Source organism: Salvelinus sp. IW2-2015, unplaced genomic scaffold (assembly GCF_002910315.2).
Source record: "Salvelinus sp. IW2-2015 unplaced genomic scaffold, ASM291031v2 Un_scaffold988, whole genome shotgun sequence".
In the NCBI taxonomy this organism is placed as follows: domain Eukaryota; kingdom Metazoa; phylum Chordata; class Actinopteri; order Salmoniformes; family Salmonidae; genus Salvelinus; species Salvelinus sp. IW2-2015.
The window spans coordinates 215899-236678 of NW_019942674.1; the positions used below are offsets into that span (position 1 = coordinate 215899).

Sequence of the window (20780 nt, forward strand, 5' to 3'; positions counted from 1 at the left end):
CGACCTTGTGGGCTAAGGACACGCACTTCATACTAGTGGGAGCAGGGACAGGGCACACTGAACTCTCAAAGCGTACTCTAACCTGTGCGTAGTACCGCACTGTGGCACCGGGCTGAGCACGCACCTCAGGACTAGTACGGAGAAGTGACAGTGTGACAGGATTAGGAGACCACAGGTGCTTAGTGCGTGGTGGGCCGAACTGGACCGAACTGATACACGCACTATAGGGAGAGTGCTGGAGGAAGAACAGGGCTCTGGAAATGCACTGGTAGCCTAGTGCGTAGTGTGCACTGTAGTACTAGGCTGGCGACGGTGGCGCCGGAAATACCGGACGTGCAGCGTACTGACTCTCTTGAGCATTGAGCCTGCCCAACCTACCTGGTTGATATCTCCGGTCGCCCGCCATCGGGAGTGAATAACCCGCACCGGGCTGTGTAGGCGACGCGAAAACCATGCGTAAGGCAGTCCATGTATCCGGCCCGAGGAGACGCACTGGAGACCAGACCGCGTTGAGCCGGCCTCATGACAACCTGGCTCAATGCCCAATCTACCCTACCAGTGCGGGGAGGTGGAATAACCCGCACGGGCTATGCACACGTACAGAGACACCGTGCGCTCTACTGCGTAACACAGGCGCCTGCCCGACCCGCTCTCCACGGTAAGCCTGGAAGTGCGCAGTCTCCTACCTGCCCTTGCCCACTACCTCTAGCCCCCCCCAAGAATTTTTGGTTTACTCACGGCTTTTTGGCTTCCGTGCAACGCATCCCTCATAACTCCGGTTCCTCTCTCCGGTAGCTCTGCTCTCCTCAGTCCTCCAGCTTCCATGGAGCGATCCTACCAGCCAGGTCTCTCCATGTGTAGCAACCTTTCCCGTCCATAATCTGTCCAAGTCCATTCCTCCTTCTTTTCCTGTCCTTACTCCGTTTACTCCGCTGCTTGGTCTGGAGATTGGTGGTGATTCTGTAACGCGTCCCTCCTCTTCTACGAAAAGGAGGAGTATTATCGAACCAAGGCGCAGTGGAGTTTAACACATATTTATTAAACGAAAACACGAACTTAACTAATAACACAAAACAACAAACGTGTAGACAACCTATCGACGAACTTACATTAAAACAAGAAGAACGCACGAATAACAAAACTACACAATACGAACAAACCGAACAGTCCCGTATGGTGCAAACAATACACAGACCGAAGACAATCACCACAACGAACACTGTGACAGCTACCTAAATATGACTCTTAATTAGAGAAGCCAACACCTGCCTCTAATTAAAGCCATACCAGCACCCAAAAACAACACAGCAAACGAGAAACATAGAATGCCACCCAAATCACGTCCTGACAACTAACACACAAAACTAAACAGAAAACAGGTCAGGAAAGTGACACGTGCATATCAGCTTTAGATTCTACACTGATACAACATAACACTGATCTAGAACAATGATAGAAACTAAACCTGATTTAGAACAATGATGACATCTGAAGCTGATTTAGAACAATGATAGAAACTAACCCTAATCTAGAACAATGACTGAGTCTAATCCTGAGTTAGAACAATGATAGAATCTAAAGCTGATATGAAACAATGATACAACATAACACTGATCAAGAACAATAATAGTACCTAACTCTGATCTCCAACAATGATAGAACCTAACCCTGATCTAGAAACAATGATAGAACCTTATCCTGATTTAGAACAATGATAAAATCTAAAACTGATTACAACAATGATAGAACCTAACCTTAATCTAGAACAATGATTGAACCTAATCCTGATTTATAAGTCGCTCTGGATAAGAGCGTCTGCTAAATGACTTAAATGTAAAATGTAAATTTAAAAGAATGATAGAATCTAACCCAAATCCAGAAAAATGATTGACCTAACCCTGATCTCCAACAATGATATAAACTAACCATGATCTTGAACAACGATAGAACCTAATCCTGATTTAGAACAATGATAGAATCTAAAACTGATCTACAACAATGATAGAACCTAAATATAATCCAGAACAATGATTGAGCCTAATCGTGATTTAGAACATTGATAGAATATTAATCTGATCTGCAACAATGATAGAACCTAACCCTGATCTACAACAATGATAGAACCTAATCCTGATTTAGAAACATTATAGAATCAAAATCTGATTTATAACAATCATAGAATCTAAAGCTGATCTACAACAATGATAGAACCTAACCCTGATTTAGAACAACGATAGAACCTAACCCTGATTTAGAACAACGATATAACCTAACCCTGATTTAGAACAATGATAGAACCTAAACCTAATCTACAACACTGATAGAACCTGATCTTGATCTACAACAATGATTTAATCTAACCCTGATTTTGACCAACGATAGAACCTAACGCTGATTTAGAACAACTATAGAAACTAACCCTGATTTAGAAACATTACAGAATCTAACCCTGATTTAGAACAATGGTAGAATCTAACTCTGATCTACAACAATGATATAATCTGATCCTGATCTACAACAATGATTTAATCTAACCATGATTTTGACCAACGATAGAACCTAACCCTGATTTAGAACAACTATAGAACCTAACCCTGATTTAGAACAATGATAGAAACTAACCCTGATTTAGAACAATTATAGAACCTAACCCTTATTTAGAACAATGATATAACCTAATCCTGGTTTAGAACAATGATACACCATAACACTGATCTAGAACAACGATGGAACCTAATCCTGATTTAGAACAATGATATAATCTAAAGCTGATTACAACAATGATAGATCTAACCCTGATCTAGAACAATGATTGAACCTAACCCTGATCTACAACAATGATAGAACCTAACCCTAATATAGAACAATGATAGAATCTAAAGGTGATCTACAACAAGGATAGAATCTAAGGCTGATCTACAACAATGATAGGACCTAACCCTGATCTACAACAATGATAGAACCTAACCCTAATCTAGAACAATGATAAAATCTAACCCTGATCTACAACAATGATAGAACCTAACCCCTAATCTAGAACAATGATAGAATCTAAAGCTGATCTACAACAATGATAGGACCTAATTTTGGATTGCAACAATGATAGAATCTAAAGCTGATGATTTACAACAATGATACAACATAACACTGATCTAGAACAATAATAGAATCTAAAGCTGATCCAGAACAATGATTGAACCTAACCCTGATCTACAACAATGATAGAACCTGATTTAGAACAACGATATAAACTAACCCAGATTTACAACAATGATAGAACCTAAAACTGATCTAGAACAATGATAGAATCTAAATCTGATCTACAACAATGATAGAACCTAACCCTAATTTAGAACAATGATAGAATCTAAATCTGATCTACAACAATGATAGAATCTAACGCTGAACTTGAATGTTGGTAGAATGTAACACTTATCTATAATGTTGGTAGAACCTTTCACTGATTTAGAACATTGGTAGAATCTAACTGCTGATCTAGAACATTGTAAATGTTTTTAAATGCTCACATCCTCTATGTCACTGTCAATGCTCCTCATCTTCTTCTTCTGCTTAGCGTCCTCCTTCTTCTTCTTGTCCTTCTCAGGGATGACATCATCCAGGAAGCTCAGCTCGTGTTGAGAGAACATGTAGTCCATCGTCTTCCTCACCGCCACCAGGGCCAGGATCTGACACCACAGGAGACGTTAACACACACGCACGCACATAAACAGAACTACCAGAGGCCGGATCTGAAGCTAGCTGGTCATTACGATGAGGAGACTCACCATGACAGGGAAGATAATCGCGGCCACGGTGGACTTGAGGACCCAGAGCAGCGCCAGACACAGGATCTGGATGAAGGTAAACAGGTGGACCTTCCTCAGAGGAACATGGCGCAGGTACACAAGGTCAGGTTGGTGCTTAGCTGGCATCAGGAGCAGCTGGAGACGGTCCATGAACTAGAGAGAGAGAGAAAGATGGAGGGAAGGGTAGGGGGAGGAAGAGAGATGGAGGGGGAGGTGGGGGAGAGAGAGTAATAGAGGGGATGGGTGGAGAGAGAGAAATGAGAGAGAGATGGAGGGGAGGGGTGGAGAGAGAGTAATAGAGGGGATGGGTGGAGAAAGAGAGATGAGAGAGAGATGGAGGGGGAGGTGGGGGAGAGAGAGAGAGAAAGACACCCAAAGGCCTAGTCAGAAAGCTCCTATTACGTATTTTCAGTTTAGTCCATATTGTAAATCATTCTGTATAAGAGCCTCTGCTACATGTAACTAATCTAACTGTAAATGTGACATGCAGGCATTGGTTCCCTCAGGTCCTGATCAGCCAATACCTGTACTCCGTTAAGAGAGGCCACGCCCATGTAGAGGAACACGCCATACAGCACTGGCATGGGGATGAACTTGAAGACAAACAGAGTTTTTATTCTTGTTTTACAGTCCACAGTACTGCCTATTGTCTACAGCCACCAGTCTACAGTCTACAGTAATCTAAAGTACATTCTACACTCTACACTAGTCTGCAGTACAGCATACAGTCTACAGTCTATGGTCTATAGTACAGCCTACAGTATTCTACAGTACACTATACTGTCTACATTCCATTGTCTACTGTAGTCTACAGTACATTTTACAGTCTGTGGTCTACAAAAGTATACAGTACAGCCACCAGTCTATAGTACATTCTACAGTCTAGTCTACAGGTCATTCAACTGTCTAAGTACATTCTTACATTCTACAGTCTATCATAAAAATTCTAATAGTCTACAGTACATTCTAAAAACATCTACAGTACTTCTAAGATCTACATCTATACAGTAATCTACATTCTACAGTCTACAGTAATCTACAGTCTACAGTAATTACAGTCTGTCTACAGTAATTCTACAGTCTACAGAAGTAATTCTTACCAATTACAGTTAATTACATGCCTACAGTCTGCATACATTCTACAGTAACATTCTACGTCTAAGGTTACAGTACAGTTCTATCCAGTGGTTACAGTCATATCAGTCAGCATTTTTACCATGTAATAAAAGGTCTAAATGTAATTCTAAACAGTGATAACAGATGCTAACAAGTGCATTTTCTACACGTCTACCTGGTACGATATCTAAAAAATAGAGTATAAGAAAACAGTGACAGTTGGTAAACTCAGCAAAAGATGGCTGGGGTATTTTGGTCTCTACAGCCTACAGGTGTGTACTAAAGCTACAAAGAACTCTAGGTTAACAGCTATGGACAGGGTTCTTACTAACAAAAAAAGAAAAACAATACTGAGGTTGCCACGTAAGATATCTAGAAGCTTTGTATTACAAAGCTCACTGGAGGGGATAATAGGAAAACTATGGTTAAAAAAGATCTCTTTGGTAAAAAAACCCATGTTATCATGACAAAGGAGAAAATGTTTATTGATGTTTTTTAAAGAAAATTTCATAAGTAAAACAAAAACAATGGTTCCTATGTTGAAGTACAAGATAAATAAAAAAAAAAAGTCAATTGTCGATTAATCTGTGTCTAAAGAAATGTTTACTGGAACAAAGCTTTCTGTAACAGTAACAACTTTGGTTCGTTAAGCAGTTGGGCTAACCTTGTTAAACCTACAGTTCTATCAGTGTTCAATAAGACTCCGTTATTCAAACGAATGTAGATTGTCTTTCACATTACAGTTACAGTCTAGAGTACTTACGAAAGAGCCACTGTACAAACATGTGTCGAAGTATTAGTGAGTCAATATGTTTATACTTGTATTTAATGACAATCACTATTGACTAAGAGTAAAAAACCACTGGGTGTCAGAAAAATTGAGTGGGGGGGTCTACCAGACATTGTGGTCGCTATAGAACAAGAATAAATGGTTTACTCCAAACGTCGCTACAGAGATACAAGACTCCCTAGTTAAAGGGAGCTACAGCAATCTACAGTCTACGGAGTTCTTTAACTACAGTATAAGCAACTATGATCATGTCTACCAGTAACAAGATGAGTCAAATCTGAAAGTCTACAGTAAAAGGATCTAAAAACGTATACAGCCTATGCTTTCCTGACGAAGGTTCAACGAGTACCTGGGCCTGCGAATGCTAAAGTTCTAAGAATGGAACTAAAACAGTATATGGTTTATCCAATCCTAAAAGATCTCATGTAAGTGCTAGCTAGTATAGCCTAAGACATAATATAAAGAGTTACGTAAGTGTATCAAGTAATATTGGTTAGCTAATCTAAAAGTCTAAAGTAGATTAAATGTCAAAGATCAGTATTAAACTCAACGTGATTTAGAGGAATGTACCTTTATAAAGTATAAGGGTCGTAAACAGATAAAGATGCTTACATGTAAGAAAAGCTCAATTTAGTATCAGTAGTTTAAAGTCTACAGTAGTCTACAGGTACTCCTACAGTAGTCTACAGTACATTCTACTCGTAGTCTACAGTACAGCCTACAATCTAAAGTCTACAGTAGTCTACAGTACATCCTACAGTAGTCTAGTACATCCTACAGTAGTTACAGTACAGCCTACAATCTAAAGTCTACAGTAGTCTAAAGTCTACAGTAGTCTACAGTACAGTCCTACAGTAGTCTACAGTAACATCTAACAGTTAGTCTACAGTAAGCTACATTAAAGTCTACAGTAGTCTACAGTACATCCTACAGTAGTCTACAGTACATCCTACAGTATTACAGTAAGCTACAATCTAAAGTCTACAGTAGTCTAAAGTTACAGAGTTCTACAGACAGCTACAGTAGTCTACAGTAACATCCTACAATCTAAGTCTACAGTAGTCTACAGTACAGCCTACAATTAAAGTCTACAGTAGTCTACAGTATCGCTCAATCTAAAGTCTACAGTAGTCTAAGTCTACAGTAGTCTACAGTATAGCTACAATTAAAGTCTACAGTATCTAGAAGTCTACAGTATTCTACAGTACATTCTACAATCTAAAGTCTACAGTAGTCTACAGTACAGCTACAGTCTAAAGTCTACAGTAGTCTACAGTACATCCTACAATCTAAAGTCTACAGTAGTCTACAGTCTACATAGTCTACAGTATAGCTACAATCTTAAAGTCTACAGTAGTCTACAGTACATCCTACAATCTAAAGTCTACAGTAGTCTACAGTATAGCCTACATCTAAAGTCTACAGTAGTCTACAGTACATCCTACAATCTAAAGTCTACAGTAGTCTACAGTACAGCCACAATCTAAAGTCTACAGTAGTCTACAGTACAGCTACAGTCTACGGTCTACAGTCGTCTACATTAAGCCTACAGTCTACAGTAGTCTGCAATACAGCCCAGCCACAGTCTACAGTAGTCTACAGTACAGCTACAGTCTACGGTCTACAGTCGTCTACATTACAGCTACAGTCTACAGCGTCCAGTAGGTAGGTACATACCTTGAGGATGGGAGACATAAAGACAGACAGCCCGTCAGAATGAACACACACATACCAGTGACTCTCTGCTCCCTAGGGAAAAGATACACATAGCTTGGTTATACAACACACACACACACCAGTGACTCTCTGCTCCCTAGGGAAAACATACACAAGTTGGTTATAAAACAACACACAACACAACACACAAGTGACTCTCTGCTCCTAGGGAAAACATACACATAGCTTGGTTATACAAACACACACACCCACACACACCAGTGACTCTCTGCTCCTAGGGAAAAGATACACATAGCTTGGTTATACACACACACACACACACACACCAGTGACTCTCTGCTCCTAGGGAAACATCACATAGCTTGGTTATACAAACACACACACACACACACACAGTGACTCTGCTCCTAGGGAAAGATACACATAGCTTGGTTATACACACACACACACACACACACAGTGACTCTCTGCTCCTAGGGAAAACATACACATAGCTTGGTTATACAACACACACACACACACACACCAAGTGACTCTCTGCTCCTAGGGAAAACATACACATAGTTGGTTATACACACAACACACACACACACAGTAACCAATAGAGATTCATCTATATTTTTCGTAGCTGTCGATTTACCACCCAAAAATTATAGCCGGATAAGACCGCACTCAACGGTCTTAGGGCCATGAGGAAAAAGAAAATGCTCACCCAGAGCCGCTTTAATGCAGGACAATGAAATCCGTTTTACCTCATTTCTACCTGCATGTCACCTTTGTAGCTAGAGGGGAAAAAACACTAGACCACCTTCCACACACAGAGACGCATACAAACCTCTCCTCGATCCATCTGGCAAATCAAGCATACCACCTTAGTCCCTGTGCACTCCATCTGGCAAATCAAGCATACCACCTTAGTCCCTGTGCACAAGAACACCAAAGTAACCTGTCTTAATGACTACTGCCCGTAGCACTCCCATCTGTAGACATGAMATGCWTTGATAGGCTGGTCATGGCTCACATCAACACCATYRTCCCAGACACCCTGGACCCACTCCAGTCTCCATACCACCCCTAGAGATCCACAGATGATGCAAACTCTACTGCACGCCACATTGCCGTCACCCACCTGGACAAAAGGACAATCTGTGTGATAACGTTGTTCATTGACTACAGCTCAGCATTTAACACCATAGTGCCCTCCAAACTCATCACTAAGCTAAGGACCCTGGGATTAAACACCTACCTCTGTAACTGGATCCTAGACTTCCTGATGGGCCGGCCCCAGGTGGTGAGGGTAGGTAACAACATATCCTCCATGCTGACCCCCCACCCCTGCTTAGTCCCCTCCTGTATTCCCTGTTCACCCACGACTTCTTGGCAGCGCACGATTCCAACACCATCATTAAGTTTTGCAGAYGACAGGGAGAAGGTCAGAGACCTGGCAGTGTGGTGCCAGGATAACAACCTCTCCCTTAACGTCAGCAAGCTAAAGGAGTTGATCGTAGACTACAGGAAAAAGGATGGCCAAGCACGCCCCAATCCACATTGATGGGCTGTAGTGGTGCAGAGCTTCAAGTTCCTCTGTGTCCACATCACTAAGGAACTATCATAGTCCAAAAACACCAACACAGTCATGAAGAGGGCACAACAATGCCCCTTCCCCCTCAGGAGGATGAAAAGACTTGGCGTCTACAGCTGCACCATTCAGAGCATCTTGACCAGTTGCGTCACCGCTTGGTATGGCAACTGCTCGGCATCCGACCGTAGGACGCTACAGAGGATGGTGCGCACGGCCCAGTACATCACTGGGCCAAGCTTCCTTACATCCAGGACCTATATACTGGGCAGTGTCAGAGGAAGGCCCTAAAGTCTCTCAAAGACTAGAGCCACCTAAGTCATAGACTGTTCTTTCTGCTACCGCACACCAAGAGGTACCGATGCACTACGTCTGCAACCAACAGGACCCTGAACAGCTTCTACCCCCAAGACTGATAAATAGTTAATCAATAGCTACCTGGAATATCTGCATTGACACTTTATGCACTAACTATTTGAATTAACACTGCTGTTACCGTTTATTATCTGTCCTGTTGTCTAGTCACTTTACACCTACCTATATGTACATATCTACCTCAAGTACCTAGTACCGTTGCACATTGACACAGTACTAGTCTACACCTGTTGTATACGACTCATGTGACAAATCAAAATTGATTTGATATAGTAAATGCTATGAGGTGGAGATCTTATGCGTCATCATGCTCACCTCACTCCCAGGAACTTGGGCATTTCTCCAGGGGCGGATGTCTCTGTCTCCATCTTCAGACTGTCTATGTGAGCGATTGAGATGACCGTTGCCGCCACGTACCATGGCAACCCCATGAAGGAACACACAATCATCAGAACCGCAACCCAGAACAGGTCCAGGTGGTAGCCTGCACCTTTCTGTTAGAGGACAGCAGACGTTATAAAACACACAGAGGCCCTGTGATGTCCTACCTTCAGACTACTGAGACCCTGTCCTACCTTCAGACTACGTGAGACCCTGGTTACCTATCCTACAAGACTATTGGAGACTCTGTCCTGTCCTCTTCAGACTACTGAGACCTCGTCCTGTCCTACTTCAGACTCTGAGACCTCTGTCTCTGTCCTACCTTCAGACTACTGAGACCCTGTCCTACCTTCAGACTACTGAGCACCTGTCCCTACCCTTCAGACTACTGAGACCCTGTCCTGTCCTACCTAGACTACTGAGACCTGTCCTGTCCTACCTTCAGACTACTGAGAACCCTGTCCTGTCCTACCTTCAGACTACTGAGACCTGTCCTGTCCTACCTTCAAGACTACTGAGACCTGTCTCGTCCTACCTTCAGACTATGAGAACCTGTCCTTCCTACTTCAGACTACTGAGACCCTGTCTACCTACAGACTATGGACTCTGTCCTGTCCTACCTTCAGACTCACTGAGAACCTGTCCTGTCCTACCTTCAGACTACTGAGAACCTGTCTGTCCTACCTTCAGACTATGAGAACCTGTCCTGTCTACCTTCAGACTACTGAGAACCTGTCCTGTCCTACTTCAGACTTTGAGACCCTGTCCTACCTTCAGACTATGAGACCTGTCCTGTCCTACCTTCAGACTACTGAAACCTGTCTGTCCTACCTTCAGACTACTGAGACCCTGTCCTTCCTACCTTCAGACTACTGAGAACCTGTCCTGTCCTACCTTCAGACTACTGAGACCTGTCCTGTCCTACCTTCAGACTACTGAGACCCTGTCCTGTCCTACCTTCAGACTGTTGAGACCCTGTCCTGTCCTACCTTCAGACTATGAGACCCGCCTGTCCTACCTTCAGACTATTGAGACCCTGTCCTGTCCTACCTTCAGACTACTGAGAACCTGTCCTGTCCTACCTTTCAGACTACTGAGACCCTTCCTGTCCTACCTTCAGACTACTGAGAACTGCTGTCCTACCTTCAGACTATTGAGACCCTGTCCTGTCCTACCTCAGACTACTCTGAGAACCCTGTCCTACCTTCAGACTATTGAGACCCTGTTCTACCTTCAGACTACTGAACCCGTCCTGTCCTACCTTCAGACTATTGAGACCCTGTCCTAGTCCTACCTCAGACTACTGAGACCCTGTCCTACCTTCAGACTATTGAGACCCCGTTCTACCTTCAGACTACTGAGACCTGTCCTACCTTCAGACTACTGAGACCCTGTCCTACCTTCAGACTACTGAGACCTGTCCTACCTTCAGACTACTGAGACCCTGTCCTACCTTCAGACTATTGAGACCCTGTTCTACCTTCAGACTATTGAGACCTGTCCTGTCCTACCTTCAGACTATTGAGACCCTGTTCCGTCCTACTTCAGACTATTGAGACCCTGTCCTACCTTCAGATACTGAGACCCTGTCCTGTCCTACTTCAGACTATTGAGACCCTGTCCTACCTTCAGACTATTGAGACCCTGTCCACCTCAGACTATTGAGACCCTGTCCTGTCCTACCTTCAGACTATTGAGACCTGTCCTACCTTCAGACTACTGAAAACCTGCCCTGTCCAACCTTCAGCATGTGCTCCTTCCTGTTGACGATGACAGCGGTGATCTGCTGGTCCATGAAGAGTAGGATGGTGACAGCAGGGCAGGCAGTGCTGACACCACGTACACCCACCAAGGATTGCCTCCGAACGGGGGAACAAACCAGCCACGGTTGGGGCTCGTTGGCTGGAGGGGAGGAACAGAGAGCAGGGCTTTCAAAAACATACATCGACAAGTAACAACACATAGACAAGTGATAACACACAGACAAGTAACAACACACATAGTCAAGTAATATAACACAGACAAGTAATAACACACAGCAAATAATAACACAGACAAGTGATAACACACAGACAAGTAAGAAGTCGAGTCACTCCAGGTGTCCTGTTTGATTGAAGCGCATGTCGAGAAGGCATGCTACATTTGGTTTTAATGCTGTATTGAACACAGATCACTCCGTCTTCAATTTTATCGATTATTAACGTTAAAAAATAGCTAAAGTTGTATTACAAAGTAGTTTGATATTTTTTGGCAAAGTTTACAGGTAACCTTTGAGATATTTTGTCGTCACGTTTGAGCAAGTTGGAACCTGTGTTTTTCTGGATCAAACGCGCCAAATAAATGGACATTTTGGATATATATCAACGGGAATTAATCGAACAAAAGGACCATTTGTGATGTTTATGGGACATATTGGAGTGCCAACAACAGAAGCTCGTCAAAGGTAAGGCATGATATTATATTTGTATTTCTGTGTTTTGTGTCGCGCCTGCAGGCTTGAAATATGCTTCTCTCTTTGTTACAATGTTCTATACTCCAGATAATAGCATCGTATGCTTTCACCGAAAAGCCTATTTGAATTCTGACATGTTGGCTGGATTCACACACCAGTTTAGCTTTAATTTGGTAATCTTTCATCTGTTATTTAATGAAAGTTTGATTTATAGTAATTTTCATAGTAATTATTTTGAATATGGCGCTCTGCATTTCTCAGGCTTTTTGCCAGGTGAGACAGTGCGTTTGCCTAAACTCAGATTTTGGATTAAAATATGAACTTTACCGGAACAAAAATACATGTATTGTGTAAGATGGAGTCCTATGAGTGTCATTGATGAAGATCATCAAAGGTTAGTGATTAATTTTATCTCTATTTCTGCTTTTTGTTATTTTCTCTCTAGCTGAAAAAATGGCTGTCTTTTTCTGTGACATGGCTCATACCTAAAATAATCGTTTGGTGTGCTTTCGTCGTAAACCCTTTTTTAAATCGGACACCTTTGGCTGATTTACAAAGTGTAGCTTTAATATGGTGTAAAATACTTGTATGTTTGAGGAATTAAAATTATGGGATTTCTGTTTTTGAATTTGGTGCCCTGCAGTTTCACTGGCTGTTGACGAGGTGGGACGCTACGAGGTGGAACGCTACCGTCTCCACAAACCCTAGAGAAGTTAAGAGCCCGTAAAAAGGCAGTCATCTCTCCGCCACCTTTTATTCATTTTTGCCCATTGTGATGTTACAACCTTGTTTTTATTGATTAAATCGTTTTTTCCCCCATCAATGTTCACACAATATCCATAATGACGGGGCAAAAACATATCACATTTACATAAATATTCAGACACTTTACTCAGTACTTTGTTGAAGCACCTTGGGCAGCAATTACATGTTTGAGTCTCTCTTGGGTATGACCCCAAAAGCTTGGCATATCTGTATTTGGGGAGTTTCTCACATTGTTTCCTGCAGATCCTTTCAAGCTCTGTCAGATAGGATGGGGAGCGTCAATGCACAGCTATTTTCAGGTGTCTCCAGAGATGTTTGATCGGGTTCAAGTCAGGGATCTGGCTGGACACACAAGGATATTCAGAGACTTGTCCCGAAGCCACTCCTGCGTTGTCTAGACTGTGTGCTTCGGGTATTCAGAGATAAATATCTTCCGAGTTCGTACTGCTAGGTGACCTAAAGTGGGATATGCTTAACAACCCGGCAGTCCTACCATCTAAACTAGATGCCCTCAATCTCACACAAATTAAGGAAGGAACCCACCAGGTACAACTCTAAACTTGCCCTCCAAATACAGCTCTGCTGTTTTCAATCAGGATCTTACCGATCACTGCCTCATTGCCTGCATCCGCTATTGGTCCGCGGTCAAACGACCACCCCTCATCACTGTCAAACGCTCCCGAAAACACTTCTGCGAGCAGGCCTTTCTAATTGACCTGGCCCAGGTATCCTGGAAGGATATAGACCTCATCCCGTCAGTCAAGGATGCCTGGTCGTTCTTTAAAATAAATTTCCTCACCATCCTAAATAAGCATGCCCCTTTCAAAAAATGTAGAACTAAGAACAGATTTAGTCTTTGGTTCACTCCAGACCTGACTGCCCTCGACCAGCACAAAAACATCCTGTGGTGTACTGCACTAGCATCGAATAGTCCCAGCGATATCCAACTTTTCAGGGAAGTCAGGAACCAATACATGCAGTCAGTCAGGAAAGCAAAGGCTAGCTTTTTCAAACAGAAATTTGCATCCTGTAGCTCTAACTCCAAAACGTTTTAGGACACTGTGAAGTCCATGGAGAATAAGAGCACCTCCTCCCAACTGCACACTGCACTGAGGCTAGGAAACACTGTCACCACCGATAAATCCACTCTGTCTGCCGTATTCTCTCACTTTGCTCTTGTTTCCTTATTAGGATGTCGGTGGGCGGAGCCGGGAGGGTCGTCAGCGACATGGGAAACACCTGGGCCCAGCATAAATAGACCTCTTCCACATTCATTTGGGGACTCTCTCCATGCAGACACACTATTGTTTATTTGTATATAGGTTACCTTAGTTAATAAATATATTTTGTCATTCCTTTTCTCCACGTTGTCTCCCTTCTTGTTACGGGCTTCGAGACCGTTCGTGACACTCCCATCTGCCCACTGCACTGAGGCTAGGTAACACCGTCACCACCGATAAATCCAAGATATTCGAGAATTTCAATAAGCATTTCTCTACAGCTGGCCATGCTTCCTCCTGGTTACCCCAAACCCGGCCAACAGCTCCGCACCCTCCGCAGCTACTTGCCCAAGCCTCCCCAGCTTCTCCTTCACCCAAATCCAGAAAGCAGATGTTCTGAAAGAGCTGCACAACCTGTACCCGTACAAATCAGCTGGGCTAGACAATCTGGACCCTCTCATTCTATAATGATCCGCCGCAAATGTTGCAACCCCTATTACCAGTCTGTTCAACTGGTAATGAGGGGTGACACTCTAGACCCAAACTGTTATAGACCTATATCCATCCTGCCCTGCCTCTCTCCAAGGTCTTCGAAAGCCAAGTTAATAAACAGATCACTGACCATTTCGAATCCCACCGTACCTTCTCCGCTGTGCAATCCGGTTTCCGAGCTGGTCACGGGTGCACCTCAGCCACGCTCAAGGTACTAAATGATGTCATAACCGCCATCGATAAAAGACAGTACTGTGCAGCCGTCTTCATCGACCTGGCCAAGGCTTTCGACTCTGTCAATCACCACATTCTTATCGGCAGAGTCAACAGCCTTGGTTTCTCAAATGATTGCCACGCCTGGTTCACCAACTATTTCTCAGACAGATTTCAGTGTGTCAAATCGGTGGGCCTGTTGTCCGGACCTCTGGCAGTCTATGGGGGTACCACAGGGTTCAATTCTAGGGCCAACTCTTTTCTCTGTATATATCAACGATGTTGCTCTTGCTGTGGGTGATTCCATGATCCACCTCTACACAGACAACACCATTCTGTATACATCTGGCCCTTCTTTTGGACACTTAACTTCTTATGGGCAGGTGGGATGGTAGCGTCCCACCTGGCCAACATCCGGTGAAATTGCAGAGTGCGAAATTCAAACTACAGTATAATAAATATTTAACTTTCGTAAAATCACAAGTGTAAAACATCAAAATAAAGCTTAACTTCTTGTTAATCCGGTGTCAGATTTCAAAAAGGCTTTACGGCGAAAACAAACCATGCGATTATCTGAGGACGATTATTTATTGTGTTATCGAGTGTACGCTTGTTTATTCCATGTGTAACTCTGTTGTTTGTGTCGAACTGCTTTGCTTTATCTTGGCCAGGTTGCAGTTGTAAATGAGAACTTGTTCTCAACTAGCCTACCTGGTTAAATAAAGGTTAAATAAAATAAAAAGGTTGGAAGGTTAACATTCGTCCCCAGTTTGAGGTCCTGAGCGCTCTGGAGCAGGTTTTCATCAAGGATCTCTCTGTACTTTGCTCCTTTCATCTTTCCCACGATCCTGACTAGTCTCCCAGTCCCTGCCACTGAAAATAATCCCCACAGCATGATGCTGCCACCACCATTTTTCACCGTAGGGATGGTGCCAGTATTCCTCTAGACGTGACGCTTGGCATTCAGGCCAAAGAGTTCAATCTTGGTTTCATCAGACCAGAAAATCTCGTTACTCATGATCTGAGAGTCTTTAGGTGCCTTTTGGCAAACTCAAAGCGGGCTGTCATGTGCCATTTACTAAGTGGCCTCCATCTGGTCACTCTACCATGAAGGCCTGATCGGTGGAGTGCTGCAGAGATGGCTGTCCTTCTGGAAGATTCTCCCATCTCCACAGAGGAACTCTGGAGGTCTGTCAGAGTGACTATCGGGTTCTTGGTCAACTCCCTGACCAAGGCCCTTCTCCCCCAATTGCTCAGTTTTGCCAGGCAGCCAGCTCTAGGAAGAGTCTTGGTGGTTCCAAACTTCTCCATTTAAGAAATATGGAGGGCAGTGTGTTCTTGGGGACCTTCGATGCTTCAATCCCCAGATCTGTGCCTCGACACAATTCTGTCTCGTAGCTCTACGGACAATTCCTTCGACATCATGGCTTGGTTTTTTCTCTGACGTGCACTATCAACTGTGGGACCTTATATAGACAGGTGTGTGCCTTTCCAAATAATGTCCAATCAATTGAATTTACCACAGGTGGACTCCAATCAGGTAACAACACAAAGACAAGTAACACACATTGACAGGTAACAACACGCCGCAACAGGTAACAACATACAGCAACAAGTAAAAACATACACGTGTATATATACTGTATGTTTACCCAGACACACACACAAACACCATGCAATATTAGAAATTGTATCTAACGTACATTTAAAACAAATATGTGGTATATGAGTAATGTAGATATGCATCTGAAATTAGCCGTACCTTGAACTCAGTTGGGACTATGAGCTTGGGAGTGTTCACTCCTACTAGCATGTCCACACCGCAGAAGATCAGGATGGCCAAAATAATGGCAAAGTCACTGATTAGTTTCCTCACCTACACAGAGAGAAACACACATGTAACCAAGCACAGATTATGGTTACAAACATTACCTACACAGAGATATACATGTACAATGACATTCACAATATCAGGGGTAGGTGTGTACAGTAGGGGTAGGGTTAAGTGTGTACAGTAGGGGTAGGGGTAGGGGTGTACAGTAGGGTTAGGGGTAGGTGTGTGCAATAKAGTTAGGGGTAGGTGTGTGCAATAGGGTTAGGGGTAGGTGTGTACAGTAGGGTTAGGGGTAGGGGTGTACAGTAGGGTTAGGGTAAGGTGTGTACAGTAGGGGTAGGGTTAGGTGTGTACAATAGGGTTAGGGTTAGGTTAAGGGTTAAGTACTGACCCATGTAGGGAAGAAAGGACTGGTCTTGAACTTCTTCAGCATCATGGAGGTAGTGTAGGTTCCCAGGAAAAGGATGAAGGAGATCAGAGTGATGTCAGGAACATATTTACATGCCTTCCCCACCAGCTCTCCTCCATACTTCAGACAATCCTTCTTAGACAGGGACGACCACGTGGCATTCAGAGGCTGCGGACACACAAACAGGGATTCAGAGAATGCAGAGACAAAACAATATGACTTAGAGGCTGTAGAGACAAAACTATTCAGAGAATGGAGAGACAAAACGATATGACTTAGAGGCTGTAGAGACAAAACTATTCAGAGGATGTAGAGACAAAACAATATGACTTAGAGGCTGAAAAGACAAAACTATTCAGAGAATGCAGAGACAAAACAATATGACTTAGAGGCTGAAAAGACAAAACTATTTGAGAGTATGTAGAGACAAGACAATATGACCTAGAAGATGTAGAGATAAAACAATATATCTTACAGTTTGTAGAGGCAAAACAATATGAGACTATATGACTTAGAGGCTATAAAGACATAACTACAGTGGGGAGAACAAGTATTTGATACACTGCGCCGATTTTGCAGGTTTTCCTACTTACAAAGCATGTAGAGGTCTGTAATTTTTATCATAGGTACACTTCAACTGTGAGAGACGGAATCTAAAACAAAAATCCAGAAAATCACATTGTATGATTTTTAAGTAAATTCACTTGCATTTTATGCATGACCATAAGTATTTGATACATCAGAAAAGCAGAACTTAATATTTGGTACAGAAACATTTACATTTCTTTTATTTGCACTTTACAGCACTACTTGGAACTTTGTTTGCAATTACAGAGATCATACGTTTCCTGTAGTTCTTGACCAGGTTTGTACACACTGCAGCAGGATTTTGGCCCACTCCTCCTCCATACAGACCTTCTCCAGATCTTCAGGTTCGGGGCTGTCGCTGGCAATACGGACTTTCAGCTCCCTCCAAAGATTTTCTATTGGGTTCAGGTTTGGAGACTGGCTAGGCCACTCCAGGACCTTTGAGATGCTTCTTACTACGGAGCCACTCCTTAGTTGCCCTGGCTGTGTGTTTCGGGTCGTTGTCATGCTGGAAACACAGCCATGACCCATCTTCAATGCTCTTACTTAGGGAAGAGGGTTGTTGCCAAGATCTCGCGATACATGCCCCATCCATCCTCCCTCAATACGATGCAGTCGTCCTGTCCCCTTTGCAGAAAAGCATCCCCAAAGAATGATGTTTCCACCTCCATGCTTCACGGTTGGGATGGTGTTCTTGGGGTTGACTCATCCTTCTTCTTCCTCCAAACACGGCGAGTGGAGTTAAGACCAAAAAACTCTATTTTTGTCTCATCAGACCACATGACCTTCTCCCATTCCTCCTCTGGATAATCCAGAATGGTCATTGGCAAACTTCAGACGGTCCTGGACATGCGCTGGCTTGAGCAGAGGGACCTTGCGTGCACTGCAGGATTTTTAATCCATGACGGCGTAGTGTGTTACTATTGGTTTTCTTTGAGACTGTGGTCCCAGCTCTCTTCAGGTCATTGACCAGGTCCTGCCGTGTAGTTCTGGGGCTGTCACTCCACCTTCCTCATGATCATTGATGCCCCACGAGGTGAGATCTTGCATGGAGCCCCAGACCGAGGGTGATTGACAGTCATCTTGAACTTCTTCCATTTTCTTAATATGCGCCAACAGTTGTTGCCTTCTCACCAAGCTGCTTGCCTATTGTCCTGTAGCCCATCCCAGCCTTGTGCAGGTCTACAATTTGATCCCTGATGTCCTTACACAGCTTCTGGTCTTGGCCATTGTGGAGAGGTTGGAGTCCTGTTTGATTGAGTGTGTGGACAGGTGTCTTTTATACAGGTAACGAGTTCAAACAGGTGCAGTTAATACAGGTAATGAGTGGAGAACAGGAGGGCTTCTTAAGAAAAACGAACAGGTCTGTGGAGCCGGAATTCTTACTGGTTGGTAGGTGATCAATACTTATGTCATGCAAATAAAATGCAAATGAATTACTTAAAAATCATACAATGTGATTTTCTGGATTTTTGTTTTAGATTCCGTCTCTCACAGTTGAAGTGTACCTATGATAAAAATTACAGACCTCTACATGCTTTGTAAGTAGGAAAACCTGCAAAATCGGCAGTGTATCAAATACTTGTTCTCCCCACTGTATGTGGCTTAGAGACTGTAGATATAAATCAAAATGACAGAGGATGCAGAGACAAAACAATATGAGAGGCTGTAGGGCAAAACAATATGAGAGGCTTGTAGAGACAAAACAATATGAGAGGACTGTAGGGACAAACAATATGAGAGATGTAGAACAAAAATATGAGAGACTGTAGGGACAACCATAATGAGAGGATGTAGAGACAAAAAATATGAAGAGGCTGTAAAAAACAATATGGGACGATGACGAGACAAAACAAATGGCTTAGAAGACTGAAGATATAAAATCAATATGACTTAGAGGATGTAAGAATCAAAACAATATGAGAGGCTGTAGGGACAAAACAATATGAGAGGCTGTAGAGCAAAACAATATGAGAGGCTGTAGGGACAAAAACAATATGAGAGATGTAGAGACAAAACAATATGGGACGATGACGAGACAAAACAAAATGTTAGAGACTGAAGATATAAATCATTGACTTAGAGGATGTAGAATCAAAACAATATGAGAGGCTGTAGGACAAAACAATATGAGAGGCTGTAGAGACAAAACAATATGAGAGGCTGTAGGGACAAAACAATATGAGAGGCTTTAGAACAGAAACAATATGAGAGGCCGTAGGGACAAAACAATATGAGAGACTGTAGGGACAAAACAATATGAGAGGCTGTAGGAACAACAATATGAGAGACTGTAGGGACAAAACAATATGAGAGGCTGTAGAGACAAAAAATATGAGCCTGTAGGGGACAAAAAAATATGAGAGACTGTAGAAACAAAACAATATGAGAGACTGTAGGACAAAACAATATGAGAGGCTGTAGGGACAAAACAATATGAGAGGCTGTAGGGACAAAACAATATGAGAGGCTGTAGAGACAAAACAATATGAAGCCTGTAGGGAACAAAACAATATGAGAGACTGTAGAAACAAAACAATATGAGAGACTGTGAGGCAAAACAATATGAGAGGCTGTGAGGACAAAACAATATGAGAGACTGAGAAACAAAACAATATGAGAGACTGTAGGGACAAAACAATATGAGAGACCTGTAGAAACAAAAAATATGAGAGACTGTAGAAGCAAAACAATATGAAGACTTTAGAAGACAAAACAATATGAGAGACTGTAGGGACAAAACAATATGAGAGACTGTTAGAAACAAAACAATATGAGACTGTAGGACAAAACAATATGAGAGACTGTAGGACAAAACAATATGAGAGGCTGTAGGGACAAAAACAATATGAGAGAACTGTAGGGACAAAACAATATGAGAGGCTGTAGAGACAAAACAATATGAGCCTGTAGGGACAAAACAATATGAGAGACTGTAGGGACAAAAACAATATGAGAGACTGTAGGGACAAAACAATATGAGAGGCTGTAGAAAAAAACAATATGAGAGCTGTAGGGACAAAACATATATGAGAAAAGAGAGCTGTGGCTGAGACAAAACAATATGAGAGGCTGTAGGGACA

At 42.8% G+C, this 20780-nt stretch overlaps 1 pseudogene; it reads right to left on the reverse strand.

The window, feature by feature from the left end:
* LOC112069330 (electrogenic sodium bicarbonate cotransporter 1-like) overlaps nucleotides 1–20780 on the reverse strand; it is a 129200-nt pseudogene that overhangs the window by 22112 nt on the left and 86308 nt on the right.